The sequence below is a fragment of the Pelodiscus sinensis genome, chromosome 1 (genome assembly GCF_049634645.1).
Source record: "Pelodiscus sinensis isolate JC-2024 chromosome 1, ASM4963464v1, whole genome shotgun sequence".
Lineage (NCBI taxonomy): Eukaryota > Metazoa > Chordata > Testudines > Trionychidae > Pelodiscus > Pelodiscus sinensis.
Genome location: NC_134711.1, coordinates 209531309 through 209542741, shown reverse-complemented (window position 1 = coordinate 209542741; position 11433 = coordinate 209531309). Strand labels below are relative to the sequence as shown.

Sequence of the window (11433 nt, the reverse complement as noted above, 5' to 3'; positions counted from 1 at the left end):
ACTGCAGAGTCAACCGAGCTTGTCCGCGCGCTGGGCGGGGTAAGAGGGCGAACAGGGAGCGGAGGGGAGACCCCTCCCAGTGGCCCCGCCCGTGCGGAGGAATAACCCGTTCGCATTGGCCGATGGCTGAGGGGGCGTGGCTCGCGGTCAGCTCGCCCTTCCTCTCCCATTGGTGGGGGGCGGTGTCAATGCAATCCGCGGGCGGTAGCGGGCTAGGCTGAGAGCTTGGAGCGGGCTGGCGCCTGGAAGGGAGGGGGTATCGCGGGTGCGCGCGCGCGAGCAAGAGAGAGGGGGCGGCGGCGGCGCTGCCGGGTGTAACGAAAACAGCGGCGGAGCCGCAGCGAGCAGCGGGGTGAGTGCCGGGGCCGCGCGGCCACGGGGAGTCCCGGCCCCACCTGTCACCGCCCCCGGCTGCCCGGTAACGGCGGGGCCGCTCCCTTCTGTCCCCCGGCGGGCGCGGCTGGGTCCCGTCCCCCCGGGGCTGCGGGCAGCCCCCGCGCTGCACGGCTGGCAGGGGCCGGTTCCCCTGCGGCGAGCCGGGCTTGGGCGCCGCTTCCCGGAGGGCTCCGGGGCGAGGGAATTCGGGCTGGGGCGGGGGTCGCTCGGATTCACTGAACGTCCGCGCCTCTCTGCCCGGGCGGGGAAGAGTCGGTGCCTGCGGCCGCCTCGGGAAATACCCCGTCCTCGCCGTCACCTGGCTACGTCTGTGGCTTCCCTCTGCTGAGGCATCTTGCGCGCCCGGGTGAGGGAGATGCACCAGTTGCTCCTAGGCGAGGCAGGAGATAGGCGGGCAGAGAGGCGGGGGGTATCAGGGAGCTGCCGGTGTAGGGCCCCTCGGGGAGAAAATCACCCTCCTCCCCCGTTTCAACTGATCTGGAAAGGCGCTGGGATCCCTTGACTCTGCTCCAAGATTCCACCTTCCATGTCAGCCTCTAGCTAGTTGGATGTGAATTGAATATGACTTTCCTTTGCGGCCCCCGCCCCGCTTCCCGGTCCCTGGACAGCTGCAAGGGCAAGGATGTTCTGAGTTGGGATACTTAATGGCTCACATTGCTAACCTGCCCTTCGAGCGCCTGTTACAGGCGGAAGAAAGGGGGCGGCGACACCCTTTTCATTCCTGGCTTCTGTGTGGGGGATGTGTAGGTGCTGCTGCTTAAGTACTTCTACAGCCTCTAGTTTTGGATCCTCCTTCTACACTCTGCATAGCTCCATTGCTTATGGTTGATGCTGCAGCTAGCTTTCCCCAGCAGTACCTGGGAACTGCTATAGTGAAACCGGCAAGAATCAGTGAATGTCTCCCTGCTTAGGGAAAAGCTATAGTCAACACCAGGAACATTAGGGTTCTCTGTAGGTTCAGAAAGATGGCACTTATGGTCAGCATATACATTTGGAAAATTAACTTTTATCGGTTATGGATGTGAAACTTAATCTCTTTTTTTAAGTGTTAGGTTTGATGCTCCATAGATCAGATTGTGTGTGACTATTATATAGAATAGGATTTGAAAAAAAAATCAATTTGTTTACTCAGTACGGGCAAGTGAAGGGTTCCCCTGGAGACTTGAGAGGTGTAAGCCCTCAGGTTATGTGGTAATTTGGGCCAACATTTTCAAATAAGTTACTGTGCTCTTGTTCTGTGTTTGTACAGCACCTCACATAATGGAGTCCTGCTCCATTATGTGGGCTTCCACGTCCTATGGTAATTCAAATAAAACCCTGATGGGGGGGGGGGGGGGGGGGGAGAAAGGGGTATTAGGCACCTGCCGCTCATGCTGAAAGTGCTCTCTAGTAATAGTGCTTGATTATGGAATAGCCCAAGTCCATAAATCCTGCTTCTCCTTATTGATTGTGTGAAAAGTTTAATTCTGCAGGAAAAAATGAAACATATGAGTAAATTTACATGCTTCTTACATCCCTTGTGAGTTTCCAAAATCAATACTCAGGTTACATGTTAAAGGGTCAAGATGAACTCATGAAACCAGGAGAATTGAGAGTCTTCCAACCTGTCATTGTATAGAATCCGTTTTTGTTTAAGATTTTTTTTAAATCACAATTATCTCTTTCTATTTTTTGTTTGCATTTTGCTCATTTTGGCACCATTAATTGCTAATTCTTCAAGGTTTTTAGAATGTCACAAACAGGAAATTTTTCAGATCACTTTTGCTTGACCTTACAGTAAGAACATTGCCTCTTACCATATGCAATACTAACAGTATTGTATTGTACATGAATCATACATATTCATCTTCAGATTAATTGAAATATTCAGAATTTGTTTTGATAACTATTAAAATATTTTCACTTCAGTTTTAACCTAGAATGACTATTTCCGTGTAACTCAGTAGAAAAATGATTTAATATGTTACGTAAATACATAAAAAGTATGTGCTGTAATACTGTATAATCCTAACAGTAAGTCATCAGGAGTATTCATTTCCATAAATCTGGATGGTTATTCAAGTTATTGCTACTGCATCTGTTGATGACATTGACTATGCAACTAATTGAATATACACTTCTTCATGAGAGAGCTTTACAGATTTTTGAACTAGCATGTCAGAGTTTACCAGTGGAGCAATGGTGTATTTATGTGTAGAACTAGTATGGTATGAAGTGGTTATTTCTGTTAATGCATGAAGTAGAGTGGGTGGGTTGGAGGAGAATAAAAGCTGCAAGTACAAAGTAAGATAAAGAGTCTAGTTAGAAAAAGAATAATTCAGATTGCTATAAAAATGTATTTGAGATGCTGTATACCTAGGTATAGCCTAGAGTATTGTTCAGATTTTTGATTGCCAGTGCTCTGAAGCATATTATGCAGTGCTTTCAGACTTCAGTATCCGATTTTGTTGGTGGATTTCAAGTTGTTGCTAAAACTCTCTGGCATGTGCTCTGGCTGTCTCAGGGCATGTCTACAGTAGGAAACTATTTTGAAATAGTTATTTCAGGAGTTATTTTGAAATAAGCTATTTCAAAACAGCTTGTCCACACTACAGAGAAACCCCCAAATTAGTCTGAGGCAGGTTCCCTTAATGAGGACTCTCTACCTTGACTTAGAGCCACAGGAAACACTGGGGAGTACTTACTCTGAATGACTCCAGGGAGAACTTATTTCAACATAGCAGCAGTGGAGGGTCCATACTACCTCTCTTTTGAAATTACTTTCGAAATAAGCATTATTCTTCTTGGAAAGCAGGAATTATTTTGAAATAACAGGCTTGGTAGTGTGCCCTGCTTGTTATTTTGAAATAAGGGGAATTATTTTGAAATAACTCTCTAGTGTAGACCAGAGCTCAGGGATTATTCTCTTCTCAACCTTTATCAAGATAGTGGGGATTAGCAGTGAAACTACTCTGAGCAGTCACCATGCTTGAATGCTGGAGACCTGGAAGCAGAGCATTCTTAATGAAGCATTGGTATTGCTGGAATTTTTTTTCCCCAGTGAGGCCAAAAAGTCCTGTTTTTGTTGTTGTTAACTTTCACAGTACATTGTGAATGTTAGCAAAAGCTTCCATTGTTCTTTTCTTGAAGATGGTGGCTTGAGCAGGCAAAATTATACAATTTTGGAGAGTGTCAGCACTATACACTAAGTCTGGACTCTGACTCAGGTTTGAGGCATGCCCTCCTTCCATCCACACACACATTAGTCTGACATGGATCAGCAAGCACTCAGACCCAGTTCCTGCGAACTTAGTAGGGAGATTGGTCAGAGCCCAAATACCACTGTGGTTCAGATTCAGGCTCTGTAATTTTGCAGTGTGTATGCAGCTCAAGCTACAGAACTTGATCAGAAGATCTCTAATGAAGTATGGATATATTAATGTAACTGTGAGCCCAGGTTCTGGCAACTGTAAGTTTGTTTGCAGTGCAGTGTGGATGCTTGAACAAGGGCATAGAAATGGTGTCCCCAAGCCCAGGTCCTACTTTACAGTGCCTTGTAGACATGTCTTTAGAGTGGTGGTCTCCAACCTTTTTAAGCATGAGATCACTTTTTGAATTTAAGTGCAATCCAAGATCTACCTCAAACCCCAATACCCTTGCCCCACCTCCTTTGTGCCCCTTTTCTGAACCCTTGCCCCTGCTCACTCTATCCTCCTTTCCTCTCCTATCATCCCTCATTTTGACCAGTCTGAGGCAGAGGGTTGGGATGCAGGCTGTGGTCTTGGAATAAGTGATTTGGAGTGTGAGAGGGGCTCTGAGCTGAGCTTGGGGCAGGCAGTTGGGATGTAGGAGGGGGTTCTAGGTGCAGGCTCTGGGAAGGTATTTGGATGCAGGGGTGCTCAAAGCTAGGTCGGAGAATTGGGGTGCAGAAGGGACTTCATAACTGGAGTAGGGCTTCAGGATGTGGGCTCCAACTGCTCACTGCTTACCTCAGGCTGCTCTTGAGTGGTGGTGCAGTGGGGCTAAGGCAGGCTCACCACTGCTCTGGCCCTGCACCACTCCCAAAAGCACCCTGCAAACTCCCTCCATCCCAAGCCCTGTTGTTCCCCCTCTCTGCTCTGTAGATATAGGATACAGGGTGGGACAGGGGGCACCTTCACATCAGTACGCCTCTTCTCCTTCCCCTGCCCTGCACAGCAAGCAGGAGGCTCCTGGGGTTGGAACAAGGCAACTCCAAGGAAAAGGGCAGGAGCTGTGCAGCAGTAGGGGGAGGGGCAGTTGAAGTGACTGCACTTGATAGCCTCTTGGCCAAACCAGTCAGGATCACCTGTCAGAGGTTCCAAGATCTGCAAGTAGATCCCGTTCTACTGGTTTCTGACCATTTCTTTAGAGACTTTTGAATTGCTACTTGAACTTTCTTTTGTTTTAGAATTTTTAATATCAGCTGTACAAGTTTTCAGAGGTTATGTCTTGTGGGGGAGTGAGAGGGAGGAGAGCAATAAAAGGCCACTTTGGGAGAAGTTTGATGGGGATTGGGAAGATATGCCAGTTCATCTCAAATTGCCCATCATTTTACCATTTAAAAATAGCTGTGTCTTTAATTTGTAATAACTCCTTCCATTTGAGGATTTCAAGGTGCTTTATGAGCAAGCATAGAATCATGAAAGGGTATGGTTGGACTGGATCTCAAGAGGTCATCGAGTTCATCAAGACAATGTGACAGGCATTTTTCTAACTTGGTTTTTAATACCTCCAGTGATGGGTATTCCACAGCTTCTGTTGGGAGCCTATTCCTCTCCTTACGGATAGAAAGCTTTTCTTACTATGTAACCTAAATCTCCCTGATTGCAGTTTAAGCAGACTACTTCTTGTCTTGCTTTCAGTGGACATAGAGAAAAATTTATCAAAGTCCTCTTCTAATATCTAAAGATTATTTTCAGGTCCTCACTCAGCCTTTCAAGACTTAAGATGCCCATTTTTTTAATCCTTTTCTCATAGGATAGTTTTTAAAAACCCTTGTTTTTCTGTGGACATTACAATTTGCCCACATCTTTCTGAAAATGTGTGCCCAGAGTTGGACACAGTGTTCTGGCTGAGACTTCACACTTGCTAAATAGAACAAAACCATTTCCTCCCGTGTATTGAATGTGATGCTTCTGTTAATATATCCTAGAAAGCTAGCTTCTTTCTCCCTTCATCACTTTGACTCAAATTCAATTTGTGATCCATTGTAACTGCTGGATCCTCCATTTTGTGTTTGTGCATTTGGTTTTTCCTTCCTAAGTACAGTAGTGTATCTGTATTGCATTTTATCTCATTGATGCCAGACATTCTCACATTTTCCAAAGTAATTTTGAATTATAATCATGGCCTTCCAAGTGGTAGAAATCCTTCTGAGTTTGCTATCATCTGCAAATGTTATAAGCCTCTCCATTATCTAAATCTTCAGTGAAAATATTGAATAGTACCATACTAGGATAGATCCTATATAAGAGCCCACTAGATGCATCACTCCCTGTTTGACAGCAAATCATCAAGAACTACTTTTGAAGTTTCAGAGGGATAGCTGAGTTAGTCTGTAACTGGAAAAACTTAAAAAATAACAAATAGACTAGTAGCATCTTAAAGACTCCTAACAAAACATGTATGGTTTCATGAGCTTTTGTGAGTGCAACTCACTTCAAAGTGGGTTGCACCCATGAAAGCTCACAATACTATCTACATGTTTTTTTAATCTTAAAGGTGCTACTAGTCTATACATTGTTTAAGCTTTTACTTTAGGAGTATAATCTTTCCTCTAGTTTTGCACCTATTGTGCGAGATATGGCAATGCATCCAATATCTTGGACAAAACTTATTGAATTAAGTTTAAGTATCTTTGGAGTTCATTGTATTAAAAATGCAAAGTTTATGTATTGTGGGGCCTTACGTAACTTTTCTAAGGAAGAAGCATGGACAATGTAAACCTGGGGAAGTGTTATGAACATCAAAGGCCTATTTTAAATAATGTGCCAGAAAAAGTTGAGTTCCTAGGAAATATGTGGAAGGGGGTGAATGCAAATTATTTCCTACAGTTATGTAAAGATTGAACGTTTGAATTATACCTTGAGGAGGGGACCATTGTCTAATTCCTATTCATGTGTCTGCAGATAAAAGACCCAAACTATATAAAGGAGTGATTCTCAGATTCTTATGTGTGTTTGTTCTTTAACAGGTATCAACTTCTGAACACATGTGGCCGGGAGAGGAGGGGGAGAACTCTTGGTGAGTTTTGAAGGAGCAGTTACTTGCCAGAGTCCTTGTTAGAGTTGTGATGGAGGAGGTAATCTCTTGTAAGCTTAGTTGCATGTATATAAGTTCTTGTATTGGTTTTTAACCTGGTTTTGCTGCAGTGTTTTCACTTCAAGAATGTGTGCTTCATTAGGAAAGCTGTATGGTAACTCATACCCGTGGGCAATAATGCTGTTTATAGCTTCTGAGAGTAAGGCAAAATAGGTCTGTTGAGGAATTCACCATGTAGTCTGGGAACTGTGCAGCTGGGAAAAACCCAGTGAGAAGAAAGTTGTGGCTCTCTGTCCAAGACAAGTGATGGCTGAGGGTCTAGGTTGGTTTGGTATTACTTGTTCTTGACAAACCTATACTGACTATTACTTACAAACACTTTATCCTCTAAGTGCTTACAAATGGATTGTTTGACCATGAGCTAAGCTTTGCAATACCACTGCAAGGTAGGTATTAACCGGATTTTACAGACCTGGAAACCAGGGAACGAAGAAAGCAGGTGATTTGCATAGGCATGCAGGAAATATGTGGCATAACTGCGAGTAGTCCATATTTCTTACTTCATGTCCTATGTTCTGCCTATAAAATCACTTTCTTTAATTGCCATCTTGTCCTCTTTATTTATTACAGAAGCTTATATGGCAGGGGTGGGCAAAAGGGCCTCTGTGGGCCAGATCTAGCCCACAGAGAACCTCCACTCCCCCACCCCCAGACCAATTACAGCCTGGGGGTGGGAAGAGCATACGAAGTTTCCTCTGCTCTGCCAGGAGCATGTGGTGCTTGTAAGTGCCAGGTGCTCCTGACAGGCTGAAGGAGGCTTTGCATGCTCCTCTGTCCCCAGGCCAGTCAGTGCCTGGGGGCGGGGAAGCATGCAAAGTTTTCTCGGCTCTGTCCCTGCCCTGTGAGGAGCATGTGGCACTTAAAAGTGTTGCGCACTCCCCTGCCTCCAGGCCCTGATTGGTCTGGGGGCGGGAGAGTGCACAAAGCCTCCTCCTGCCCTGACAGGAGAGTGTGGTGCTTTTAAACGCCGTGCAGGGTAGGGACAGAGTAGAGGAAACTTTGCACACTCGCTCCCAAGTCCTGATTGGCCTGGGGAAGGCGGAACATGGGCACTTATAGTCAGGAGCATGGGCACTTAGAGAGAAGGAGGGGTGGGGCAAAGGCACTCCCAGTCTGGGGAACCTGGAAGTATCCAGGCCCCACCCCTTCGGTGCAGCCTAGAGCCACTTCAGAAATTTTTGAAGAGGCCCCTGGCAAAAATGTATTACCCACCTGTTATATGGTGTCAATTCTTTCAATTTAGACTTTTCAGTATATGTGGAAAGATATTTTCCTTTTAAAAAATGGTAAGAATCAGTTTCATACATTAATTAAAACATAGTAAACATGAGAGAACTATAGATCTAAAATGCTCTGCTTCACAAAATCTGTTCAGTTTGATTCATATTTAAATTATTATATATTGACAAATACAACTTCTTAAGAGCTGACAATCTGTTTTCATAAGCTTTTAGACAACATCCTTATGCAAAATTTCAGAATACCAATACAATATAATTTTCCTTCACTAAAATCATTTTAAACGAAGAGTGTTTGTGTGTTTTTTCATGATCATGAGGATTAAATATTTTGATTAACTGAACACAGAGAATGGAAAATAGAAATTTTAAAAATAAAAATCTACCCCAACATGTCTTCAATGTTCAACACATACTTTTGTCTTTCAGGCTACACCATTAGTAACAGCTACATGAATTTTCAAGTGATAAACTAGCCACTTCACAACTTCAATACTGTTTCAGTTATATTCACAAAACACATTTCAACCAAAATAAAAATCTGAATGAGGGATGTAGAATTACAAAAGTGTACTGCTTAATTCATACCAAGATCTATAAGCATGCATTACTTCATAATTATGAGAATGTGGGTATGTCTAGACTGCAAGCCTCTTTCAAAAGAGATTGTTTAGACATCCACAAGACTTTCGAAAAGGTGATCCACTTTTTTGAAAGAGGAGTACCTAGGCAATCTGGACGCTGTCTTTTGAAAATGCCCTGTTTGCATTCAAGAACACTTTTTTTTCGAAAGAGCTCTTTTGAAAAAAGGCATTCTTCCACGTAAAATGAGGTTTACCGTTGTCAAAAAAGCCACTGCATTCTTTCGATTTAATTTTGAAAGAATTCAATGGCAGTCTAGATGCAGGTGAAATGTGTGTTTTTTTTTTTTTTTTTTTTTTTTTTAAAGGCTACTTTTTTTTTTTTTTTTTTTTTCAAAAAAAACTAGTCTAGACATAGCCATTGTTTAGAATCTTGATTGGTCAACAGCAATAAAAAAGGAGTAATATCTTTGAAATGCAGATACACTTTTTTGTATATATGGCTCCCATTACCATTTTTGTATGTAATCCTGGAGTGTTTTAGGGCTTTATAAAAAGGCTAATATTAAAATAGGTTGTATACACTATGGGGCATTCCTTGACAAGGTTAGTCCTGTGTAAGGAATGTTCTTCTCTCCTCCCTCTCCCCCCCCCCCCCCCCGAATCTGGGCTTCAAATCTCTAGTGTGACTGAATTGATGCTGTTCAGTTTATCTAATATTGGAATTACTCCTTGATATCTTATTAACTCCTTAGTCAATGGTACTTTGAAAACTCAAGCAAAGTACTTATTTTAATGCTATGCCATGTTGTAACTGTGCAAGTCTTCAAATATTAGTGAGACAAGGTGGGTGAGATGAAAATCTTCTATTGGACAAAGCTTTTGTTGGTGAGAGACAAGCTACTCACAGAACTTCTCTTTAGGTTTGGGAGTTTCCAGACGAGCTTTGTGTAAGCTCAGTAGTTTCTCTCACTAACAGAAATTTTGTCCAATAAAAGATATTATCTTGCCCAGCTTGTCTCTTGTACTATAACATTGTTGTGAATGTATTTTTGAGGAATGAGGAGACAGAAAAAAAATTTCATAGCACTATGTGAAAGTGATGAATAATAAATCTTACAAGGAAATATGAATGAAGTTCAAAGTAATTCTATAATTTGCCGGCTAAAGAGGTCTCATATATTTTGGTGTACAGCAGTACTGTCTCCCTTACTTTGTTGTTCTTAATCTTACAGATGACTAAAAATACAGATGTTAATGGTAGCACTTCTTCATTCATTGATGAAATGAATGGGGAATGTGACTGTCTGGTTATATAGAACCAGATATTCACGCATCTATTTCTGCATGAAACTATTCAAAATAAAAAAAATAAGTTTGGGCCATAAGTGCAAAATAAAATATTGATAGTTTTTGGTGAAAAAAGAAGCTAGCTTTAAAGTACTTATCTATTTGCTGAGGTTTTCCAAATGTAAGCAGCTGAAGAAATGATTATCATTTGGTGGTGTTTACAAACTTTTTTAAAGCTAGTCTGCTGTCCTCAGAAATACGCTTCAGTTGATTTCAAATTACATGATTGTGAACCAATTATATTTGTACTTGAATTCAAAATTTCATTTAGTTTTCCTGACACATGCAAAATGTTATCTTGAAGTGGATGATGTAATCCAAAACAACATCTATGGTGGTCTAAAATGCAATGCCTTGTGAATCTTTCAAGTACAGTAAAACTCCAGTGGTCCGGCACCATCTGGAACCCGGAAGTACTCCGGACAACTGGAGTTGCTCTGCCTCCGGCTTCCCCGATTCAGCTGCTGTTGAAACTGACCAGCGGCTGACTTGGGGACGCCTGGGGCAGAGCAGCTGGGGTGCTGCCGGGTTGGTCCTGCAGCACCGAGGGGCGCATCCCCCCCCACTCCACCCCAGACCCCTCATAGCCCCCCTTTCCGATAGTCTGGCATATCTGATAATCCGGGACCCCTTGGGTCCTAAAGGTGCCGGATTATCGGAAGTTTACTGTATATAGTGTATTTAAATAGTTTAGTGCCTGTGAAATGAATAATTTCTCAGCCATGGAGATTGATGCCCTACTTATCCACAAATAGGTGCATAACTGCAATGTATCCTTGAGTTTGTTTCACCAATGTCTCTCAACCAGTTTCTGATCATGAAAGATTTGTTCACTCTACTTGTTCCTTACATGCCGGTAACATGCTAATTGTGGTGGTGGTTTACATATGAAATAGATATGTCATTTAGGAATTGGACTTACCATTAATAAGCAGTTTAGAGAGGCTGTTGGGTAATCGTTTTCTATTACTATTGGCTAGCTGTTAAATTGGTGACCAGGACCCTAGAGTCAGTTTCCATTCCCGATTACCTATTCCTGAACGATCAATTTTTTCCATCTTAAAGCTGATTCATGGCTGTTCAAACTCTGGGTGGGAGGGGAAGGCGCAGGGATGGAATGCAAATTGGTGAATTTGTGCACTCCCAAATAGGGATATAAGTGAATAGTCGGGTTTCACCCCCCTTGCTGCCTCCATATCAGAGACAGCAGGGGGTGGGAGAATAGCAGCTGGTGTTGGGAGGGGGGAGCTGGCTTTAAAGACGGTTCACCCCAGCACTCTTTCTGCGGTGCCGCCTGCCTCCACGCTGCTTCTACCAGAGGCAGCAGTGGGGAGCAGGGTAGCAGAGGTTGCTCTGGCAGCAACCCCTATCCACGGGATGGAGGGGTGTGTCAGCTCCCTTCTGGGATGTCCCCGTGGATAGGGGCTGCTGGACTTGACTTGAGCCAGAACCGAGCAAGCCCGGCTCAGTCCTGGCTCATGACAGTCTGGACCACTGTGTCTTTGTTTTTCAAATGTAGTAAGAACCGGCTCTTAGTATATTTAAAA

At 43.4% G+C, this 11433-nt stretch overlaps 1 protein-coding gene across 6 annotated transcripts in view; it reads left to right on the top strand.

Moving 5' to 3' along the window:
- Nucleotides 1-203: 203 nt before the first annotated feature.
- The window catches only part of CDKL5 (cyclin dependent kinase like 5), a 161354-nt gene continuing 150124 nt past the window's right edge, over nucleotides 204-11433 (top strand). For 5 of the 6 annotated variants that reach the window (XM_075913867.1, XM_075913853.1, XM_075913845.1 and 2 more), the window contains exons 1-2: nucleotides 204-352; nucleotides 6590-6639. The gene's annotated coding sequence lies outside the window, so the exon portion shown is untranslated. Of the gene's footprint in view, nucleotides 353-721; nucleotides 743-6589; nucleotides 6640-11433 lie in introns of those variants that run through there. The other variant, XM_075913831.1, reaches the window with a different exon arrangement.